General features: G+C 37.0%; 1 long non-coding RNA gene across 3 annotated transcripts in view; it reads right to left on the bottom strand.

The window, feature by feature from the left end:
• Positions 1-21,144, bottom strand: part of LOC118524115 (uncharacterized) — a 271,525-nt gene that overhangs the window by 67,249 nt on the left and 183,132 nt on the right. For 2 of the 3 annotated variants that reach the window (XR_004911434.2, XR_004911436.2), the window contains one exon: positions 13,006-13,206. The exons of the other annotated variant lie outside the window; for it this stretch is intronic. This is a non-coding gene — a long non-coding RNA (uncharacterized LOC118524115). Of the gene's footprint in view, positions 1-13,005; positions 13,207-21,144 lie in introns of those variants that run through there. 3 annotated transcript variants of the gene reach the window in all.

Below are 21,144 nucleotides of genomic sequence, written 5' to 3'. Positions count from 1 at the left end.
CTCACTCTCCCTAGATCAAGGGTCACATACTCTACTGACTGAGCCAGGCAAGTGTTCCCTTATTATGGCAGGTTTTAAGCTAAGCTCTTTACCTGCGTTATCTAACCTTGCATTCGCAGCAATCCTAAGAATTAAATATGATTATTTTCTCAATTTTACAGATGAGAAAACAAAAAAGTAATACCGTGGTACAGTTAAGATTCAAGTCTGATAAAGTCTCTGGGCTCTTAATCATACCAGCAGGGGTTCTACTAGACTGTATATTATATTCACCTGGCAACATTTAAAAAAAATATTGATGCCTAGGTTACACTACAGACCAACTAAATCAGAATTTCTGGGTAGGGGGCCCAGAAATTGTTCTTTCTTTCTCTTTTTTTTTTTTTTAAGTTGCCTAGGTGATTTCACATACAATCAAGTTTGAGAACCCTGCCATTTTTCCATTCTTGAAGAAGAGTAAAGGTGATACTGAGTTGACAGTTGAGGGATTAATGAAAGTTTGCCACATGGGAAAGTAGAAAATGGCACTCCAGGTAGGAGGAGGAGCGAGCATGAGCAAAGATATGGTAAGTTAATACAAAGGGTATGCAGTGTGTTTAAACCAAAAGCTAGATTTGAAGGGCCATGAATTCTCTAACAAGTTCATTATGCAATAGAGAGCTTTTAAATATTTTTAAATATGGGAGTGAAAAAGAATCTGATCTATTTTAGAATAAAGGCTCAGGGCACCTAGGGGGTGCAGTCAGTTGAGCGTCAGACCCTTGGTTTCTGCTTGGGTCATGATCTTAGGGTCATGAGATTGAGCCCCATGTCAGGCTCTATGCTCAGCAGAGAGTCTGCTTAAGGATTCTCTCCCTCTGACATCCCCTTGCTCATGCTCTCTCTCTTAAAATAAATAAATAAATGTGTTTTTTTTGTAATTTAAAAAAAAGAATAACTGCTCTCTGGGGGAACAGATAGCATAAAGATTAGTAAATGGTTTAGGATTAATTAAAATAATCTGAAATTTTATATTGATCAGTGGTTTGTTCTGTGGCATTCTACTAGAAAGTGGATCATAGTGTTAGGTATTTATAACTTAATTTGAAGTTAACTCTCTATGGTACTTTTACACCACAGCTGTTATCCCAAAGCACATAACCTCGAGCTATTTAAAATAAATGTAAGAATCATTTAGGTAGGGGTGCCTGGGTGGCTCAGTTGGTTAAGTGTCTGCCTTCAGCTCAGGTCATGATCCCAGGGTCCTGGGATTGGAGTCCCACATCGGGCTCCCTACTCAGTGGGGACCCTGTTCCTCCCTCTCTCTTTGCCCTCTCCCCCAACTCGTGCTCTCCCTCTCTCACTCTCTCAAATAAGTCAATAAAATCTTTAAAACAAAACAAAACAAAAAAGTCATTTAGGTATTGATAGAACTGAAGTAGTTCACTAGTCTTTGATGTCAGGAAGATTTTGCCCCACAAAGAGTGGAAGACAGGAAAAGGTAGCATTAGGAGTAAAAACTCACATTTTTAAATTACACTCAGTTCTTTTTCTTCAATCAAGAAAACTGTCCTTGAGTCATGGAAACAAATGAGATTTCTAAAATCATGGCTTATTGAGAAAATCAGGTCCTTTTTACTGAACTGTTGCATATTTTCAGCCACTCTACCATTTAGAGATGGAATATAAAAAGCACTGGAAGACCATAATGAATTACAGTAAATGGCCTTCTCTTTTCTTCCCTTTTCCTGCAATCCCTCTAAAAAGCTAGGTTTCTTGTTTCCTTTGGAACTGGAGTCAGCTGAAGGGCCCCCTGATGAATGGCATGTGGAAAAGAAGTCTTAGCAGCCCTTCTCATGTGAGGTTCCCAGAGAGAATTAAGCCTTAATGTTAGCCTTAGTTAACCCATGGTATATAATGAATTAACTTATTTCCTGTGTAGTTAGGATGGTACTAATGTTTACCATCTTTGGGAAAATCGAGAAAATAGGCACTCAAACAACTTTCTGCATGGCTGAATTCTCTGGTAGAACCCAAGTGTTAAATCAAAGGTCTGGAAGAATCATGGGTTGTTCAAAGAAGAGGGAGAAAGAATATCAAATCTCCTTTTACCTTAAGGATAATCCACCCCAAATTCATATAAACAATGAGATTGGAATTTGGGGACATGTACATATCAAGACCACTTTCCTTCTTTTATTATCCTATGTTTCCTGAAAACAGCCTGGATGAGAAAACCTGGAAAGATGCTAATTAGTCATAGGCTTATAATTGGTAACAAAATATCAGCCTATGGGGAAAGATGTTCTAAGAACAGGAAATTTGTGAGTCACTCTAAAGAACATTATTTGTTTTTAAACCTCTTAGTAGCCATTTGAATAACATTATGTTCTTTGAAAGGAAGTCTTTAGTTTCTGAAGTTAAACAATATGACTTGAAAGCACAAATTCTTCTCTCTTCTGAGACCCCACTAACACAGCAGTAAAGAAATTTTAAAAGAGGAATTCTGTTCATGGGGGTGTGACATACTAGATACCCCAAATGACCCTCATACCTAAATGCTGACACAATATTTTTTTTAATCAATGCTTTGCAGAACAGGTACAAAGTAAGAAATCCACAGAGGTCAAATGAAGGAGTAAGAGGAAAACAAGCACAAAAGCTGGCTTTTTCTTAAGTTTCTGTGGAGACGTTAATCTCTTTTAATGGTTACCCATGTCGTAGAAGACAGAAAAATTTACAAGTCTACCTAAGAGAGGCAACCAGGATCTCTAAGAGCTATATCGTAAGTACAGTGGTGAATAAAAGTAAATCCACCTTCCAAAATGGCATGATGCAGAAATCAAACTGTCTTGGCCCTTGTGCTTGGTAAGGGAAAAAAGGTACCCTCCCTAAGACTTCATAACTAAAACGACCACTCATGCTACCAGTGTGGTCTAAAAAAGCTCAGGCAGATAATTTAATATAAAATGGTTGGTTATGTTCCATGTAGAAGTAAACACAAATCCTCTCTAAAGGAATTCAACTTCAGGGTATCTGGGTGGCTCAGTCGTTAAGCATCTGCCTTCGGCTCAGATCATGATCCCAGGGTCCTGGGATGGAGCCCCGCTGCTTCTCCCTCTCCCACTCCCCCTGCTTGTGTTCCCTCTCTCGCTGTGTCTCTCTCTGCCAAATAAATAAATAAAATCTTTAATAAATAAATAAAGGAATTCAACTTCAATCCTGGATTTAAAGTATTCCCACAGACAAAGTTCAAATAACATGAGCTCATAGTCAAAAATCCCAAAATACACAATACAAAGAACAATCACTGAGAGACATCAAAAGCAACAGACAGCAGATCAGATCTGCAAATATTCCAGATAATGGTATTACTAGACACAGAATATAAAAATATAACTATGTCAGACATGTTGAAAGAAAATAAAAGCTTTAAAATGTGAGCAGGAAACCAAGAGATTTAGAAATAGCCAGAGACTATGGAAAGAACCAAAGAATCCTTCTACATATTAATATCTTCCACCTAAGATGTAGAAAATAAGAAGAAAAAGTAGTTCTTATCCTAACAATGAGAACAATCCAGATAGCCTTTAAAAATCATAATGTTTGAGACCCCTCAGAGAACTGAGGTCACCAGGTAACCTACTGAACTAAAATCCAAAAAAGAAGGCAATGCCCCCCGAGGAGAAATGGATCCCACGATTGTTTTGTCTTTGGCAGAGCAGTAGAGATAGGAGGTAGCCATCACAGAAATGGACAAGAAGAAAACATCTGGGATTTTCATAAAATGTTAAGAGATAAGTTTGAACTGATGAGAATGCATAGGAGTCCAGACACGAGAGAAGTCTGTGCCTACCCACAAATTCTTTTCCACTGATCTCCACTGAATATTTATGAAAAATATTAGTAGCAAGAGAGGACAGCTGAAAGAGATTACTTCCATGGTAAAATGTGCAAGGCCTCCTAAGTGTGAGAGTCGAGAGAAGAATGAGAGCAAGCCTCCCTCACTCCAGGATGCAGATCCCACGTGACGGAGACACACGCACTGGGAGAAGGCGAGAAGGTTGCTGGGCTCAGCTGAGCAGAAGCCCCAACTCTCAATCTGATCTAAGGTCACTGCTGTTTTTACGTTGTAGGAAAACTGCTTTGATCTGAAGTTTTTATCACTTTCACCAGATCCTCAAATACAGGGAAAAGAAATGATAGCATCTAATAGTCTCAAGGTTACTTTGTGGGCACACGTGTAGGATAACTCTACGAAACATAAAAATAGTTCATTGACTCTTACAATTGAGTCTAGTTACTTGGTTACCTAAAATTCTTTGGGCAAAACTGAGAATCTTTTTTCTAGGTTAAGCATTAACAAAGAAATGTGGTCAAAACAAGGGCCATCTCACCCAGAGGTAGAACAGGCACCTCTTCATTATGCCACGGTCATGGTCCATCCCCACCTATCAACACCAAGAAAACACCTAAGCCAACTTTTGAAAGGCTTTTAGACATCTGGAACTAACCCAGCTCACTTAATTAAATAAATGAGAAAGAAATTTAGAATGCAAAATGCCTGTGTGAGATATAATTATATTAAGAGGATTTTATTCTTAGATGTGAGTGAGTGATCTATCAGAGCAGGTTATAACTATAACTATATATGGAGGGAGACTGAGAAGTGGGTGTCTGAAGAGGGAGGGGGGATAATTTAATTTTATAACTTAAGAAATTTGTTACAAATTATATCCAAAAAGTAACCATAAAAAGTGCAGTTTTCTGTTTCTGGTTTGGTAAAAACTAATAACCAATATAAGCCTTCACTGACATTCACATTTCTTAAGTCACTTTAATTTCATTCAACAAATATTTATTGAGCTACTACTATGCACCACACTGTGTTCTGTCATTTAGGATACCTCATAACAGAACAAAAAACAATATCCTCATGGATAGACAATAAAGAGTAAACATGATAAAGGAGTCAATTATTTAATATATCAGGAGGTAAGTACTATGGCCAAAAGAAGGGGATGGAGATAGGAGATCAAAAATGTAGAGGATTGAAGTTATTGTATTAACTAAGATGGTCAGCATGAACATCATTGAGAAGGCCAGATATGAGGAAAGACAGGAAGGAAGGAAGCCACATGGCTAGCTTACCTGTATGAAGAACATTCCTACAGAGGGAATAGCTAGTATACCAGATGTGTTCAAGAAAAAGGAAGGAAGTTAAGACGGCTGGAATGGAGCAAACAAGAAGGGATGTATAGGAAAGAATGTCATCTCTTCATTCTTATTCATTTTGATTTCTACTTCCAAACAATTAAATCCCAATAAAAGAAATCACATAAATTGTCGGACTTCACTTAGAGATAAATTGCCCAATTTCAGCTTCTTTAATCTAATCCTAGTTATTTTCTCCCTTCCCTAAATATTTCCCACAGCAGAACTTCAAAGGATTCTATTCTTGGAAGTGGTGGTAAGCATGCCCCTGCACCCTTCACTCTCCATAGATGCCTTGACTCCTACTTTGTTCAGAGAGGATAGAGGACAGTGTCTAAACTCACTTCCATGCAATTCTGCTCTTTCCCACTGGGCTCAAAGGGAAAATGTCTCCTACTACTCAAGGCCAGTCTCTGCACCTGCCCAGGGCACTTGACCCTTTGATTGTCCCTCTCTTAGCGACTCTCTCCGAATCTGCTCTGATGTCTCCTTCTAGAACAGGTATCTCCTCTCAATCTATACTCTTCCTGATCAGTTTCATTCATGTCAATGCCTTAAATTTCCACCTATATTTTGATGATTTTCTAATCTACATTTCTAGTTCCTGAGGTAAGCAGAAATTTCAACTTTGTACTAGACATGGATATTCTAATGACACCTCAAAAATGCAATGTGTCAAAACTCAAGGATAACTCTCCCACCAAATATATTCTTCCTCTGACTCCTCTCTCAACTTATGACATCATTATCACAGTCACCTGGACATCACAGTTACCTCACTTTTCTTTATCTACCATTTATAGTCAGTCAAATTCTATAAATTTTTTGAGAGTCATTACATGAAGCCCCAAAACCCTTCACCAAATATCTACATTCACAACTCTCACCAGCCATATTCATTCAAAGAAGAAAATCAAATCATAACTATCTTCTATGCTGAGACTAGACTAAGTAACATTTACCATGTCCATCCTTTTTGATAAATGAACTTTTGGATTTTTTGTTGTTGTTTTGTTTTTGTTTTTCATTGACTGTACCTAGTAAGGTAAGTACTTAAATTCCACTGAATCACTCATGTGAACAAGGGAGAACCAACTGGCTCCTATGTAAATTAAATTAATCTTAAAACCATACCATAAGAGAAAATTTCACAAGAAGCACTTCAGCCGAGACTGGAGGGGAAAAAAGGTAAAAATTTGAAAGGCAAATAAGAGAGCTGGGAGACAGTTTCAAATACAGAGAGAACAGCATTGGAGAACATAGAATTTTCAAAGCCTGGAATTTAAGGTGCCATGGGAAGGAGAGTGAAATATGAAGCTAAAAAGTAAGCAAGAGCCAAATTCTATATCTACCAGGGAGCCACTGAGGAGTTTTCAGTGAGGGAGTGACCTAAGAAACCTAAATGTTAGGAAGAACCCTCTGTATGTTGGTGGAAGGACTTAGCTTAGGTCACTTTTTTTTTTTTTATTCCCCACAGAATTTAGTACAATTCTTTCAGAGAATGTGTTAAAGTCAGAAATGAATTGTATTAGATTGAAGTAAATGATAGATACTGCGGAGAGCAACAAATAGCTGTGTTGTGTGCAAAGCACAATTCTGAGCTGTCTAATTTGAAAGGGGACATGTTGGGCTGTTGTGAAGTTGAGACCAGCCATGTGAGCCCCATCTCCCCGTTTGAAGGCTGGTGGTTGCCATGGTTACAATTGCATGGATAGGCTTATTTATAGCTATATACTATCTTTAGTGAATTCCACAACAGATGAGAGAAAAATTCAACTGTGAAGCCATCTAAGTGTATTGGAAGCACTTAGGAAGAGCAATAGAATTAAATATACACCAGAGAATCTCAAAAACACTATGGAGAGCCCCATTTTAAACATCTGCTTTATGAACAGTGTTCTGAGTAAGTTGAAAAACAAAACCCAGGCCTTTACATGCCCTCTGCTAGCTCTGCCTTTACAATTTACAAGCATAAGTTCCAAGATAGGTTTTGGAAATAAATAAATGCATTAATTAGTTAATTAATTAGTTATTGTTTACCACCTATCATATGGAAGATATGTATGGTGATCATAAGTCCTATAATAACAACAGGAGATAGGTACTACTTTTATCTTCATTTTGCACATTAGGAAACTGAGGTGCAACAAGGTTAGGTTCCCCAGTGCCACATAGCTGGTAAAGACCAGAGCTAGGCAAGAGCCCAGGCAGTCCCTTTCCAGTGATCTTAACTACTATGATACACTCATTTGTTTTAATGTGTACAACATAAAAGTCTGGGGACCAGAATTCACTGGGAGGCCAAGAAACCATATTATTTCAATTTAAAGTGAATTTTTAAATTAAAATTTAAAATGATTATTTGCTAACTGAAATTAAGAATTTGTGCTGCAAAACCATGCATACCCAAACCTGAAATCTCAAAACAAACTACGGGCACCCTACTCCCATCTCAAAAGAATTAAAGCAAGACGATATTAAAAGGAAAAATTCTCTGTTTCATAACAAGTTAAATACAATTCACAGAAAATTGATTGTGTGCATACATGCAAATTTTTGGAACATATCCATTATGTACCACAAAATAAAATGGTAAGCTTATTTTAAAAAGGAATGGATCTTGACAGCTATTGTTTTCTTTCATTTACCTGGATAAGTCAATGAGGCAAGTATTATTTAGCCCTAGTTAGCAGATGAAAAACCTGAGGCTTACACTGGATAAAAACTTTCTGAACCACACATGTCTAGTAGGCAAAATTGGACCTGAAACCTAAGTCCTTCTAATGCTACAGCATGGAGATTTCCCCTTATATCTTTCTGTGTGATCCTGACTTAAAGGGAATCAAAATTTGACTAGCATCTAACAGAGGCTCTCTCCAAGACCAAAGAAAAAGTCTTTGAGCAACCATAGCTTGTGGTAGGGGTGGAATTTGCCTGAACAAGTTCTCATTCAGTGCAAGAACTTCTCACTTCTTGGACAAATATGTATTATAATACCATGACTTGCGTGGGAATAATACAGTGATGGGTGGAAATACATATACGTCTTTTGTAAGTGTCCTTTACCGAGACAGGTTTTGAATAAAAATAATATGGTAAGGCTTTGGGAGTCATATTGTTGTCAATGATCATATAATCTAAGAATTCTATACTATTTGTTCATGCTTTTATCAAATAATTATTTACTAAGTACTTATACTGTACCTCTCATTATGGTAAGTTTCAGGGTTACAGTGGTAAATTAGACAAGCATAAATTATAATTTTGAATGCCTGTGAAAATGTGAATTTAGATTCACAAAACATTCAGGATATTCAGTCATTCAACAAACTTTATCAAGTGCCTATTATGCATCACACAACATCAGAGGTATTGAGAACATAAAGGTAAATAATTCATATTGCTAGAGGTGACTTTAGAGATCAATCATATGACAGTACCAAGACTCATACAATGAAATTGGAGTTAAAACCAAGGACTGATAACATATCTTTGACCCTTGTACTTTTCCTAAGGACTCAAAACACTGTGAAGCTTCCTGCCATCTCTCACACTCCATGAGTCTAATATAATTGTTACATGCTATCTTTTTTCCTAAATTGGGGGAAATGCTAGAAAAGGGTAAGACTGCATCTGCCATAAAGGTGTTCTGCCCAAAAGGTCCAGAATGCCAGGGTGAGAAACCCTGATCTAGCCTTTTTTTCATAAAAAGGGCTATGAAATACATGTTATAAAATAAAGAGTGTTGTCTCTGCCTGACATAAAATAGGAGCTTTTACAAGCAACTAGGAAGTCATTTGACATCACTCAGGAAAAAAGAGCTTATTTTCAAATACTATTATCTCTACTAATTTTATAATATTATCTTCAAATGGGAAGAGAATCTTGGAAGGTATATCGCCAATACCAGCTTAGATGAAAGGTTCATATCAAACTAGACCATGATTATGGATTTAGACAGACCTTGACCTGCACATCCAACTCATTTCTTAGTCTGTAGACTTACCAAGTAATTCTCAGACCTCTGTTTGGTTTCATACGTAGATTATTTTCAAGGAGAGAAAACTCTACTTACTGAGTACCAAAAACCATGGGTCTAAGTGGTCTATTTGGCTTTCAGGTAAAAAGTACTCCCATTTAGCCTTAAACCAAACATAGCTCTGGTCAGTGAGGTCCCAGGTCTGTAGAGTATTATAGTTCAGACACATAACTACAGAGTCTACACCAGCCCTCATCTGCTTCCTACTGTAGCTCCTGCCAACTTCTCACCTCACCACTACTATCTCCTATTTTAAATAGCTAAATAGCTAAACTAAAAGGTCCTGGCTTTGGAGATTTAGAAGATCTTTTTTAAGTAAGCTGCATACCCAGCATGGAGCCAACGCAGGGCCCGAACTCACAACCCTGAGATCAAGACCTGAGCTGAGATAAAAGAGTCAGATGCTTCACCGACTGAACCACCCAGGTGCCCTGAGATTTAGATTTTTAATAATGATGTGAACTGAATTAATTCCCTAGAAGTGTCTGAAATTAGATATGAACACAATAAATAGCTCTTTCTAGAAGTAACAAAATATTTAATTAGAACAAATTATTAATTATTAAATTGACTCTACCTCAAAGATTCTTCTAATCAAAAATAACAAAAACAAAGGATTAAAGGCAAGCAAATTGGCATAGCTCAAAACATCTTTCAGGCAATTCCAGAAAGGAAAGAAGAAAAGAGGGAAGGAATATAGTAATAGCATAAGATAAAAATAAAATTCGAAGCCCTGAAGGGGAAATGAGGGCCTTTTTGATGTTGATAAAATGTTCAAGCTATGTTAAACATTTAGGCATTAAGTAACATAGCATGGGAAGAATATTTATTGACTGTTTACTGCTTTCACGTTAGCCTTCACAACAACTCAATGAAGTAAGCATTGTTAAAGGGTGAGATCACATCTCAATACCTGAAATAAGAAAGCACAAAGCGGATTTTATTGCTTTCCTAAATAGGAACAACTATGCTGGTCAGGCACAACCTCTTCAAGCTACTGATAGAAGGAGAAAATTATATATCCATAATAAAAATTTATGTGCCAAATAATGCTGCCACAAAATATTTTTAAAGAAAACTGTTGGAAATATATGGAGAAAAAGATGAAAAGACACTCGCGAAAGATTTCTACAGACCAAGCAAACAAAAAAGGAAGCAAAGATGTAGAGGAGCTGAATTTTATAATTGATAATATTTATATAGATGCCTTGGTACATTTTGTCAAAAGTCTGCACCTCCTTTTTTTAGCATATGGTCCTTTTTCTTCCTTAGCAGGCCCAGTCATTCCCCAGTTGAGTGCTGAGATTTGGTCCTGTGAGTCTGGTGACCAGGAGAGGAGTGGGGGTATGTCTGTATAGGGACATGTCCTGACCTGCCAGGAAGAGGCCCCCACCTTGTCTTTAAGCAAGAAGAATCACTGGCATTAATAGAAAGCAGTAGGTCACTTACATAGACCCAGAGGGATCTGAGGTTTTAAATTTATAGAGTGCAGTGATCCATATGTCCTCCTTCCAAATCTCAGAGTTCCACACCTTTCCCATCAGGTCCCTGACTTTGGTACAACCAACTTATTGGAGCAGACAATTCAAATTTCTCTGGAGTTCTACTTTTATAATTAAATCTTAGCTCTGATTCTCAAATTTTTCTACCCAAATTTTTCTGCTACAAGAGTTTCTTTACATACTGCCAAGAAGGCCCTCTCATTTTCTTATTTTGTCTTAATCAACCTTCAGCCTTTCATTATCCTCTCCAATGCATTAATATTACCCAAGAGATATCTGATTCATGATTCTTACAATAACTACTTTTCTCATAACTCTCAAATGCCTGTTATATTGCATCAGCCAATACATTTCTTTCCAATGTTATGCTGTTCCACTTCATCACTAGTGAAAATTTTAACAGGTATAGAATTCTAGCATGCCCAAGGCTGTCAGTATTCTACCCACCACAGGTGATGAGGTCATCCAACTCCAAAATTATAGAGTAGGCCTCCCTAAAACCATTTTTTGTAGCATCACAGGTTTGGTTGCCCAGAAACACACTCTAGAGTAAAGATTTTCATGTGGAAGGTTTATCAGCTAGGGATCCCATGAATTCCACCTGTGCCGACCGGGCAGAAGAAGGTGAACTGTGATGCATGGTGCAGCTGCAGCAGAAGCTCCAGCTAATCCCACAGGAAACTCTGGAGAGAGGGTGGCCCTTTAAAATTGTCTGAAGTTGAGGCCAGGGTCGGGCCTGGTAACTCCACATTGACCCTTTATTGAATGTGGGCTGCCCTAGTGGGGGCATAACCTTAGGAAAGACATCTCCCTTTGACTGAAAGCAGCTTCTGTAGAGGGACAGCTGTGAGCCATCAGCACACTGTATTCCCAGTAGCTGGGAGAACATGTGCTGAGGTGATCTGGGTAGTTGGTACTCCACAAACAGGAAATAAACCTTCTTTTCCATGTAATACTGTGTTCTCTATGTAATATTTTACCTTATAAACAGAAAAAGACTTTAATATCCCTAGTAGTATGAGTTTCTTTTGACCGTACTTTCTAGAATGTTCTGACTCCCTGAACTTTGAAACCAGCTAAGTATTTGTTTTAAATTGGTATAGAATTGCTTCAGATTACCTTTTAACACTTCCGCCCCACTCATTTACTTTATATAACACTGTTTTCCCAAAATATTTTTAAACCTATCCTACAGACACAGATGTCCAACTTATTTGAAGTTTCCTCACAAAATTACCCTTGACTGACTTTTGGTGAGAAATCACTTGTGGTTAAGAAATGAAAAATCATTAATAATATACTGGAAGTTTCAAATATGGTCCCAGTGCTTTTACAAAAAAATAAATTGTAATGTAGTTGGTGATATGGCCAAGGGTTCTGATTTTCCAGTTACCTTATAATGAAAAGAGATGAGGCTAGGGAACACATTTCATTTACAACAGCAAAAAAAAAAATAATAATAATAATATGTTAACTCATTTATGTTTTTAATTTACTAGGATTTATAAATTACTTCCACCTTTTTTTTTCCAAAAATGACCTGGGGGAAATATGAAGCTTACGTGTGATAGTTCAGCAAAATATCTTTGATGGCAGGGCATTTCTCACTCTTTCAGTCACTCCTTGCTGTGGTACTCATCTTTAAGGCAGCAGCTCAGATATGCAAGACTAGTTCCTAGAGCACTAAAGACCAATGACCTGACACACCTGAAAAGAAGACAAGTTCAACAAAAGGTCTAGTTCTCTCCTCCACCTTTTTTTTTCCTTCAGTACAAAGAAAGAAATAATAGCCTCACTATTTGTCGTCAATGGTATAATGATGCTGAATGACATTTTGAAAATATTAGAACTTCTTAGTCCAATTAATATGAATAAAACCAAAATGAATAAATAAATCATAAGAAAACATCAACTACATTATATCACCCATACATATCCTAGCCTGGATACACTATATTTATGGATACTGAACTGCATAATCAGCTAATTTCAGTAATCTTTGATGAGTCACAGAAGTGAAAATGATGCCAGGACATAGGAGATGGAACAGCTATAATCCCAGTAATGAGTTAAGAACACCACAATATAAAACTGATCATTGTGATCACTAGGGACAAACACCAGTTCTCTGAGAAAAAGAAAGTCATCCTGACCAGTTAGTACAAGGGGTAGATTAGGAAAATGTCAGGCATGGTCTATCTAGACATAGGCAGAACATTTTTTTTTTTATTTTTTTATTGTTACGTTAATCCCCATACATTACATCATTAGTTTTAGATATAGTGTTCCATGATTCATTGTTTGTGCATAACACCCAGTGCTCCATGCAGAACGTGCCCTCCTCAATACCCATCACCAGGCTAACCCATCCTCCCACCCCCCTCCCCTCTAGAACCCTCAGTTTGTTTTTCAGAGTCCATCGTCTCTCATGGTTCTTCTTCAGAACATTTGATAAAGACTCTCATAGTATCCCTGAGAATAAGATAGAGAAATATTAGTTGGTTTCCAGCTAAACTGGATGCATTCATTGCTAGTTGAATTATCACACTGCCAAAGAACACCTACAAATCCTCTTGAAAAGTGAGGGCAGAAAGGGGTGTACCACGTATGGACGCAATGAGGATTTTAAAAACAGCTGAGATGAAGTCCTTGTGCCAACACCATCCTGGCTGGCTCTCTGGGCAAGTCCACCTCTGCTCTGCAGGCCTGCAGCACCTCTCCAATAGGGAGCCCATCACATTTGTTCTGCTAATCCCTGGCATTGGCTTTCAACACAGCTTGTTAATTGAACTGTCCTTTCACATTCTGCCTGTGCCCCGACGGAGTATCCATAGAACTAATATTTCTCTGATTGTAAAACTTGGTTTGTGATACAAACTTTCTCTCCCTCCACTGTCCTTTCATTTCTTATCAGCTCAGGATGCCTCCTCTCTAAACCTTGAGGTTAGTCTAGATTTTGCCCTTGAACTCTCTGCCTTGACTAGTCTGAGAATAGTCTTTAGACAAAAAAAAAAAAAAAAGCTAATACCTTAAGGTTTTTAATAAATTTCAAAGGCTGCTGTCTATCAAGAAGGACAGTGCTACTGGCATGCGACAAGGCATTGAAAAGAATGAAAAGAATGGAACCAGAGAGGCAGTTCTGCTATTTAGACCTAAGGCTGATTATGGAGCTGAAAGTGAAAAACAGGTCAAAAGGTAGTGGCTGGATTAGCTCATAAATGGAGCAGCTGGAAAGGAGCAGAGGTAGGAATGAAGGAGTCATTCCAGAACATTCCTCATGTAAGGAAATGGAGGGCCCTGAAGGGTTTTGTTTTGTACAGTTTTGTAAGTGTTCTATATACATATTTGATGATAGCCTAGGGTCAAAGTGGAAAGGATGCTGTTGTCAGTCTTTGGAGGTACTTAATAAAATAGTCATGTGGTGATCCCGTGGAATGCTGCCTGAGGAAAAATACGACACCATCTTCTGCAAGACAGCCTTGCTTTATCAATTCATTTATTTGAGAGACCAAATTTTACACACTAGCAACTTCATCTCACTGTAGATCCAGGATAATTTGGGGAGAGCAGCATTCAAAAGCAATAGAAAGAAATGCAGAAGGTCATAGTGGTATGATCTTTTAATAGGGATAGTTACAAAGAAATTTTAGAAGACAGAATTCTATGGCTGTGCACTCTGAAACTCTAGCTGTTTTCTCTAATAAATTGTGTATTTTAGGGGAGTGAGCATTATTTCATTCCAATTCAGTAACCTAAATCATAGCATGATATGAATTTCTTTTCCAGTGCTAAATCATAGCATGATATGAACCTAGTTCTGGATGCTGTTGATTTCTGAAATAAGATCCTATATTGAAAATCTCTCAAGGTTTTATGATTGCCATTTGAAAGAAGCATGATGCAGAATAAAGCTGTAGTGGCTCCTACAATCACATCAAAATTCACATTTCAAGCATAATTAGCATGACATTTTATGACTTTAATTTGAAGAATGATGCAAAATAATTCTTTATTCTGCAAAAGAATTCCTTGTTTCACAGAGACTCAAAGTAAATTACACATTTAGATTATCATCAGTTATTTTGCTCATATGTTATTATTAAAGTGAATCCTAATTACAGTCACCAAGAATTCCTTTCTTATTTCAAAAAATAACCTAACTTTGTTTTCATGAACTTAATAACTGAAAGACCATGGAAGTCAAATAAAATAAGTCACGTTTATTAGCTAGTGATCATTGGTCTAGTTTTATTTCATGCTTACAAACACCTGAAATATTTTACCAAAATAAATCAAATTATTTTAAGAGCATGAAATGATACAAAAAAACTAATTAGGATTTTACTTATATATTCATCCAGAAGTCAACAAATATTTATTGAAATCTATTGAACACCCAGGCCTTAAGCTAATATTACCAAAGTTAATGATTTTATATTTATATTTTAAGTAATGTGTGTACAAAAGTGAATGGTAATTTATTTTAGTATTTGCTGGTATATGTGAATTCATAAAATATTTTAATTTCATATCTAGCACTTCTCAACAACAACCCAAGATCAGTCACTAATTTCTTAAGTTAGAAGTTGTAGCTAAGCATAAACTTTCTAAACTAACAAAAGATTCGTAACAAAATTATAAATGGTATTTGAGTAGGATCTCATCAATGTCACTGATGAACTTTAGCTACTATTTGGTCTTAACAAAACACACACACACACAGTGAACATCAGTTTATTAATCTATCAGAAGCCCATTTTTCATTTCAGAAGCACCTCTCCCCTACTCTCAGACTATGTGGTTTGAGCAGGGTAGCTTCTATCTTGTCATTTCAGAGGTGAGCACGTGATGGAGCCTGGTCAGCTCAGTGTCCATCCTTTCAGTCACAATGACTGGTTCAGAGATGATCAAATGACCTAAGTCAGACTAATCGGAGCTCTCCATGGAACTTCTTCTGGAACCTTTGGGAAAGGAGTGCTTCTTCTAGGATTATAGAGGCTAAGAACCATTTAAGCTGATGTGGTTAAGGACAGTTTTGTGGATGTCTGAAGAGAGCCTTCCTGAGAATGAATCCAAAAGAGAAATGTAGACTTGGAAGATGGAGAAAAAGAAAGTTTTTTAATGACATCAGTCTAACTTCACAACCTACAGACAGACTCCTTGAAAATCTGTTATGTCAGCCAGTTGATTCCAATTTGTGTTTCAGACTTGAATTGAATTTCTGACTTTTGCAACTGAGAGAGTACAGCCAATATACATATATACCCAAAGACTTAGTATCTTCTATTTGTGAAATTTTTTTTCTTATACCATTATGTATCACACACACATCCCACACACACAAACACAACACAGGCTTCTACAGAAGCCTAGTGTTGGTCTTGTAGATAATGACAAGAGTCTCTGACAATATGGTTTTCACCTCCATGGCCAGCAGAATTTTGCTGAAACTCAGACATTTTTTATCTGATTAATGTGCAAAAACATGTTCTGACTACTTGCAAAAACTTGTTTAGCCATTGACATAAATGTGACAATACTTCAAATTGTGCACCAGCCCTCCATCTGTGTAGCATTTCTGCCCCAGCTCTGAGACTCAGAAAACTTATATTTGTCACAGAGTTGGAGTCACATGAATTACCCAACCTCCAAAATGTTGGGCTGAAAATGATATAGACACCTGAAGGTCCTTACTCATGACTACACAGGCATCTGGTTTTGGCTGGAGCTTTATTCCTTATCAATGCCAAGTTGAGACTAGCTTAATTGGGCAATTTCTAAATCTCTGGCAGAGAGCATATTGTCAGTTCCCTCAACTCATAATTGTTTTCAGCTGGAAACAAATGCAAGGCTGACTCCATAGAGGTACGTGTCTTTTGTTCCTTTGATCAACAGCCTTGGTCTGTCCCATCAAGATGCCATCAGTGCACAGCATCTCAAAGTTGGCCACATACAATATATAATGTATACTGTTGGGTTATTTGACATGCACGCTAGTTGCTAAATTTTCTTTCCTTACAAGATGGTTGAATTGGAACCACCAAGTTACCAAGTGGGCCCATGTTCAGTTTGGGATTTCAAGGACCAAAACTGGGGCAGAGGAAAAGCCACAGTATGAATCTAAGTCAACATACAAGCATAATAAACTTCCTGAGTTCAAATCCCAGTCTTTTAAGCAAGTTGCCTTATTCCCCTACGTCTCAGTTTCTTCATCTATAAAATGGAAAAATCGAAGAGTAGTATCTAATCAGAAGTTTGTGACAATTAAATTTTATAATTCACTGAGGTGCCAATAAACATTACCTATCAACTTTAATAACTAAATATATTAAATATCAGTAGATATTAGTTATTAATAAACATTAAAAATTAATGATCAACAAACATTACCTATTAATATTATTGCTATTATCATCTAGAAAAGTCCTTTCATTTCCCTGAATTTCAGACTTAACTGTAAAATGGGGAGTTATAATCTCTGCCAACTTCCTGAAATTTTTTAATTTTAAACTCAAATGAGAGCATTTACACAAAACCACTTTGCACAACGTTAAATATATCAAGATACATGGTGTTATTAATTCTGCTGTTGTCTTTATTATTGGGGTACATTAAGTATATTGGGGGAACAATAAATATATTTGTATGTATTTAGTATTCAGCATGCACCAGTCCTGGCCAGACATAAACTCTACTCTCTAAACGCTTATAATCATGGAAAAGACATCAACAAGAATAACTTTACCACATAAAACTGTCTTTCCTACTATTTTAACTAACAAATCACATTCATAATAATATAGATCACAGCTATCTGTTAGAATTTTCTGTGATCAGTGATGCAAATGTTCTACATCTATAGCGGCCACACATACTACTGAGCAAACAAGATGAAGCTAATGTGAATGGAGAACTAAATTTTTAGCTTTATTTCATTTTAATTAATTTAAATTTAAACAGCTATATGCAGCTAGTGGCTACCATAGTGAACAGTACAGAGACAGAATATCTTCAAAGATATCTGCTAATGGGTTTGCCTTTTTTTTTTTGCACTGTGTGTTATAATGTGATTTATGTTGAAAATATATTAAATTATAAATTCCATTTAAATGCAATCTTCTACAAATTGTACGTTTACATATAATATATACTTATTATGTACAAAAACAAGTTTTGACCTTTTTCTGTTAATAATGATACATGCTATTTAATGTAAATTATACAAGAAAAAGCATAATTTTGGGCACCTGGGTGGCTCAGTTGGTTAAGCGACTGCCTTCGGCTCAGGTCATGATCCTGGAGTCCCGGGATCGAGTCCCGCATCGGGCTCCCTGCTCGGCAGGGAGTCTGCTTCTCCCTCTGATCCTCCCCCATCTCATGCCCTCTCTCTCTGTCTCATTCTCTCTCTCAAATAAATAAATAAAATCTTTTAAAAAAAAAAAAGCATAATTTTAAAAGCATACTATATTGATATTTGGGAGCCAAGAATATAGTAATATTTAAATTTAACCATGAATGTAGTGTAAAATAGATTAAAAAGTATTTTATTATGGATGTTTGGAATTCTTATATTTTACAGACAAAAACTACAATTGGTGTTTTCATATTTTTGTTTAATTTGTCTGCTGGTGTATACTCTAATAGTAACCATGTGGTTAATAACAGTTTTTATTCCCATACATATGAAAGTCATTCTGACATTCTCCATTTAATAATGGTTTTTAATAATTCTTAAATTTCCTGATGTGCGACATGAGAATTTTGATCAAATGGATGCAGCTTACAGATTTGGTAAAACTCATATCAAAGCAAATTTTAGAATTATTAACATTTTATACTCCTTGTTAACTTGGCATATATCAGTTTCTGTGTTCCCTAGGTCCTGGTCTTAAATAATTGCCTAGCACTAAAAATAATTTTATTCTTATACTACAAATAAAAATAATTTACAGCTGTACAATAGCCAAGTCTATCATGGCTGGTGACTGATGCTCAATTCAGCGTCTAACTAAGTGACTGAATTACAAGCACATTCTTTTGATTTTCACAATGTGCACTAACCACATATTCAAGGACTGCATGTCCTCCTTTAAAGGTATTTTTTTAAAACAATTGTTTTAGGGGTGCCTGGGTAGCTCAGTCAGTTAAGCATCTGCCTTCAGCTCAGGTCATGATCTCAGGGTCTTGGGATCGAGCCCTGCATTGGGCTCCCTGCTCAGTGAGGAATCTGCTTCTCCCTCTGGCCCTCCCCCTGCTCATGCTCTGTCTCTCTCTCTCTCAAATAAATAAAACCTTTTAAAATAAATAAATAAATAAATAATAAAATAATTGCTTTACTTGTTGATCTTTAATATAAATTTAAACAGGTACCATTATTGCTTTTGATTCCAAAAGCCCCTTGGGAAACTCTCTTGCTCTGAGAATTTCTCAAACCACTTGTTGGGAAAGACTATCAAATAACATTGAGGTAGAAGAATAAATATTCTTAAAATGTCTATACTACCCAAAGCAACCTACACATTTAATGTAATCCCCATCAAAATACCAACAGTGTTTTTCACAAAACCAGAACAAACAATCCTAAAATTTGTGTGGAACCACAAAAGACCCCAAGTAGCCAAAGCAAAATTGAAAAAGAAAAACAAAACTGGAGGTATCATAATTCCAGACTTCAAGTTATATTACAAAGCTGTAGTGATCAAAACAGTATGGTATTGGCACAAAAATAGACACACAGATCAATAGAACAGAATAGAAAGCCCAGAAATAAACCCACAATTATATGGTCAATTAATCTTCAACAAAGGAGGCAAGAATATGCAATGGGAAAAAGACAGTCTCTTCAACAAATGGTGCTGAGAAAACTGGACAGCTACTTGCAAATGAAACTGGACCACTTTCTTACATCAAACAAAATAAAATCACAAAAATAAAATCAAAATGGATTAAATTTTGGAAGCAGTCCAAATGTCCATTGATAGACAAATGGATAAAGATGTGGTATAGATATAAAATGGAATATTACTCAGCCATAAAAAAGAATGAAATCTTGCCATTTACAACAACATGGATGGATCTAGAGAGTATAATGCTAAGTGAAATGAGCTAATCAGAGAAAGACAAATGCCATATGATTTCTCTTACATGTGGATTTAAGACACAAAACAAACGAACAAAGGGAAAAGAGAGACAAACCAAAAAAGAGACTCTATAGAAAACAGACTGATGGTTACCAGAGAGAAGGTGGGTAGGAGAATGGGTGAAATAGGTGATGAGCATAAGAAGTGCACTTTTCAAAAAAAAAAGTACATTTGTCATGATGAGCATTGAGTAATGTACAGAATTGTTGAATCACTGTATTGTATGCCTGAAACAAATATAAAACTGTCTATTAACTATATTGGAATTAAAATTAAAAAAAAAGAATATTGGGGAACTGCTTAACCTTCATGGGATGTTCACACACCTTAACCAGGTCCCCTGCTCTTCTTTGGGCCCAGAGAAAACAACTGTAACCCCACCCACGATTGGGTATCATATATGGAAACATAAATGAGAGAGGATCTATGAACAGAGGAGCCCTGAGAAAAGTCAGACCAGATTCAACAAAAGGAAGGACGTGTAGACTCAAGGAAATCAACACAAACAAACATATCTGACACATCACAGCAGAAATAGTAGCAGGTCCTCGGGATTAGGCAAGGCAATGGAGGAAGGAAGGGCAGGAAGGCGGGCTTAACTACTCCTGACCTCACTCCCATTTATTTCCCCCAGTTTTCCCCCAAACCCTCTAGGAAGCCAAGGACTGTGGTAGAAATAAAAGATATGTATCATTGGGGATCTAAACAACTCTGGTACAGGAATGATACTCTGAAAAGTGCTGAACACAAGAAAGAAGGCAAAGGCATCACCCTCCTGGCTGGTGAGAGAGGTGCACAGTAAAATCAGGGGACAACAAGTTTGGTGGAGCTGTAGAGACCGGCGGTAGCTAGAGAAGGACAACAATGACGACAACAATCCATGGCCGCCCAGATTCACTAGTCCAGAGGATGTGGCAGCAATGCTAACAACCCAAGGTGGCAAAGAAGTCAGGGGTCAGAGGTCTGGTGAGAGGCAAGGAGTGAAGAAAATAATCCCAGAGCACTGGGGCAAGAGCAGCTTTCCAGGTACAGCAAAGGCACAAACAAGACCAAGGAAAGTGGCAGTGAAAGGAAAGCAAAGAGCTCATCAGAAGCGTGAGTTACCTGTAAGAAAATATTCTCCCTTCTGTCAAGAAATCCCAGAAGGAAAGTGACATAGATGAGAGAGCCCAGCAGATAGTTGTTTTACAAGTATCAATAATCTTGGGAATTCTTAGAAACATTTAGGGAGAGAAAGCACTTCATATATAAGCAGATAAGGAGCAGGACT

The sequence above is a fragment of the Halichoerus grypus genome, chromosome 14, assembly GCF_964656455.1.
Source record: "Halichoerus grypus chromosome 14, mHalGry1.hap1.1, whole genome shotgun sequence".
Taxonomy (NCBI): domain Eukaryota; kingdom Metazoa; phylum Chordata; class Mammalia; order Carnivora; family Phocidae; genus Halichoerus; species Halichoerus grypus.
Note: the sequence above shows the minus strand (reverse complement) of the source record. Positions and strands in the feature narration are given on the sequence as shown.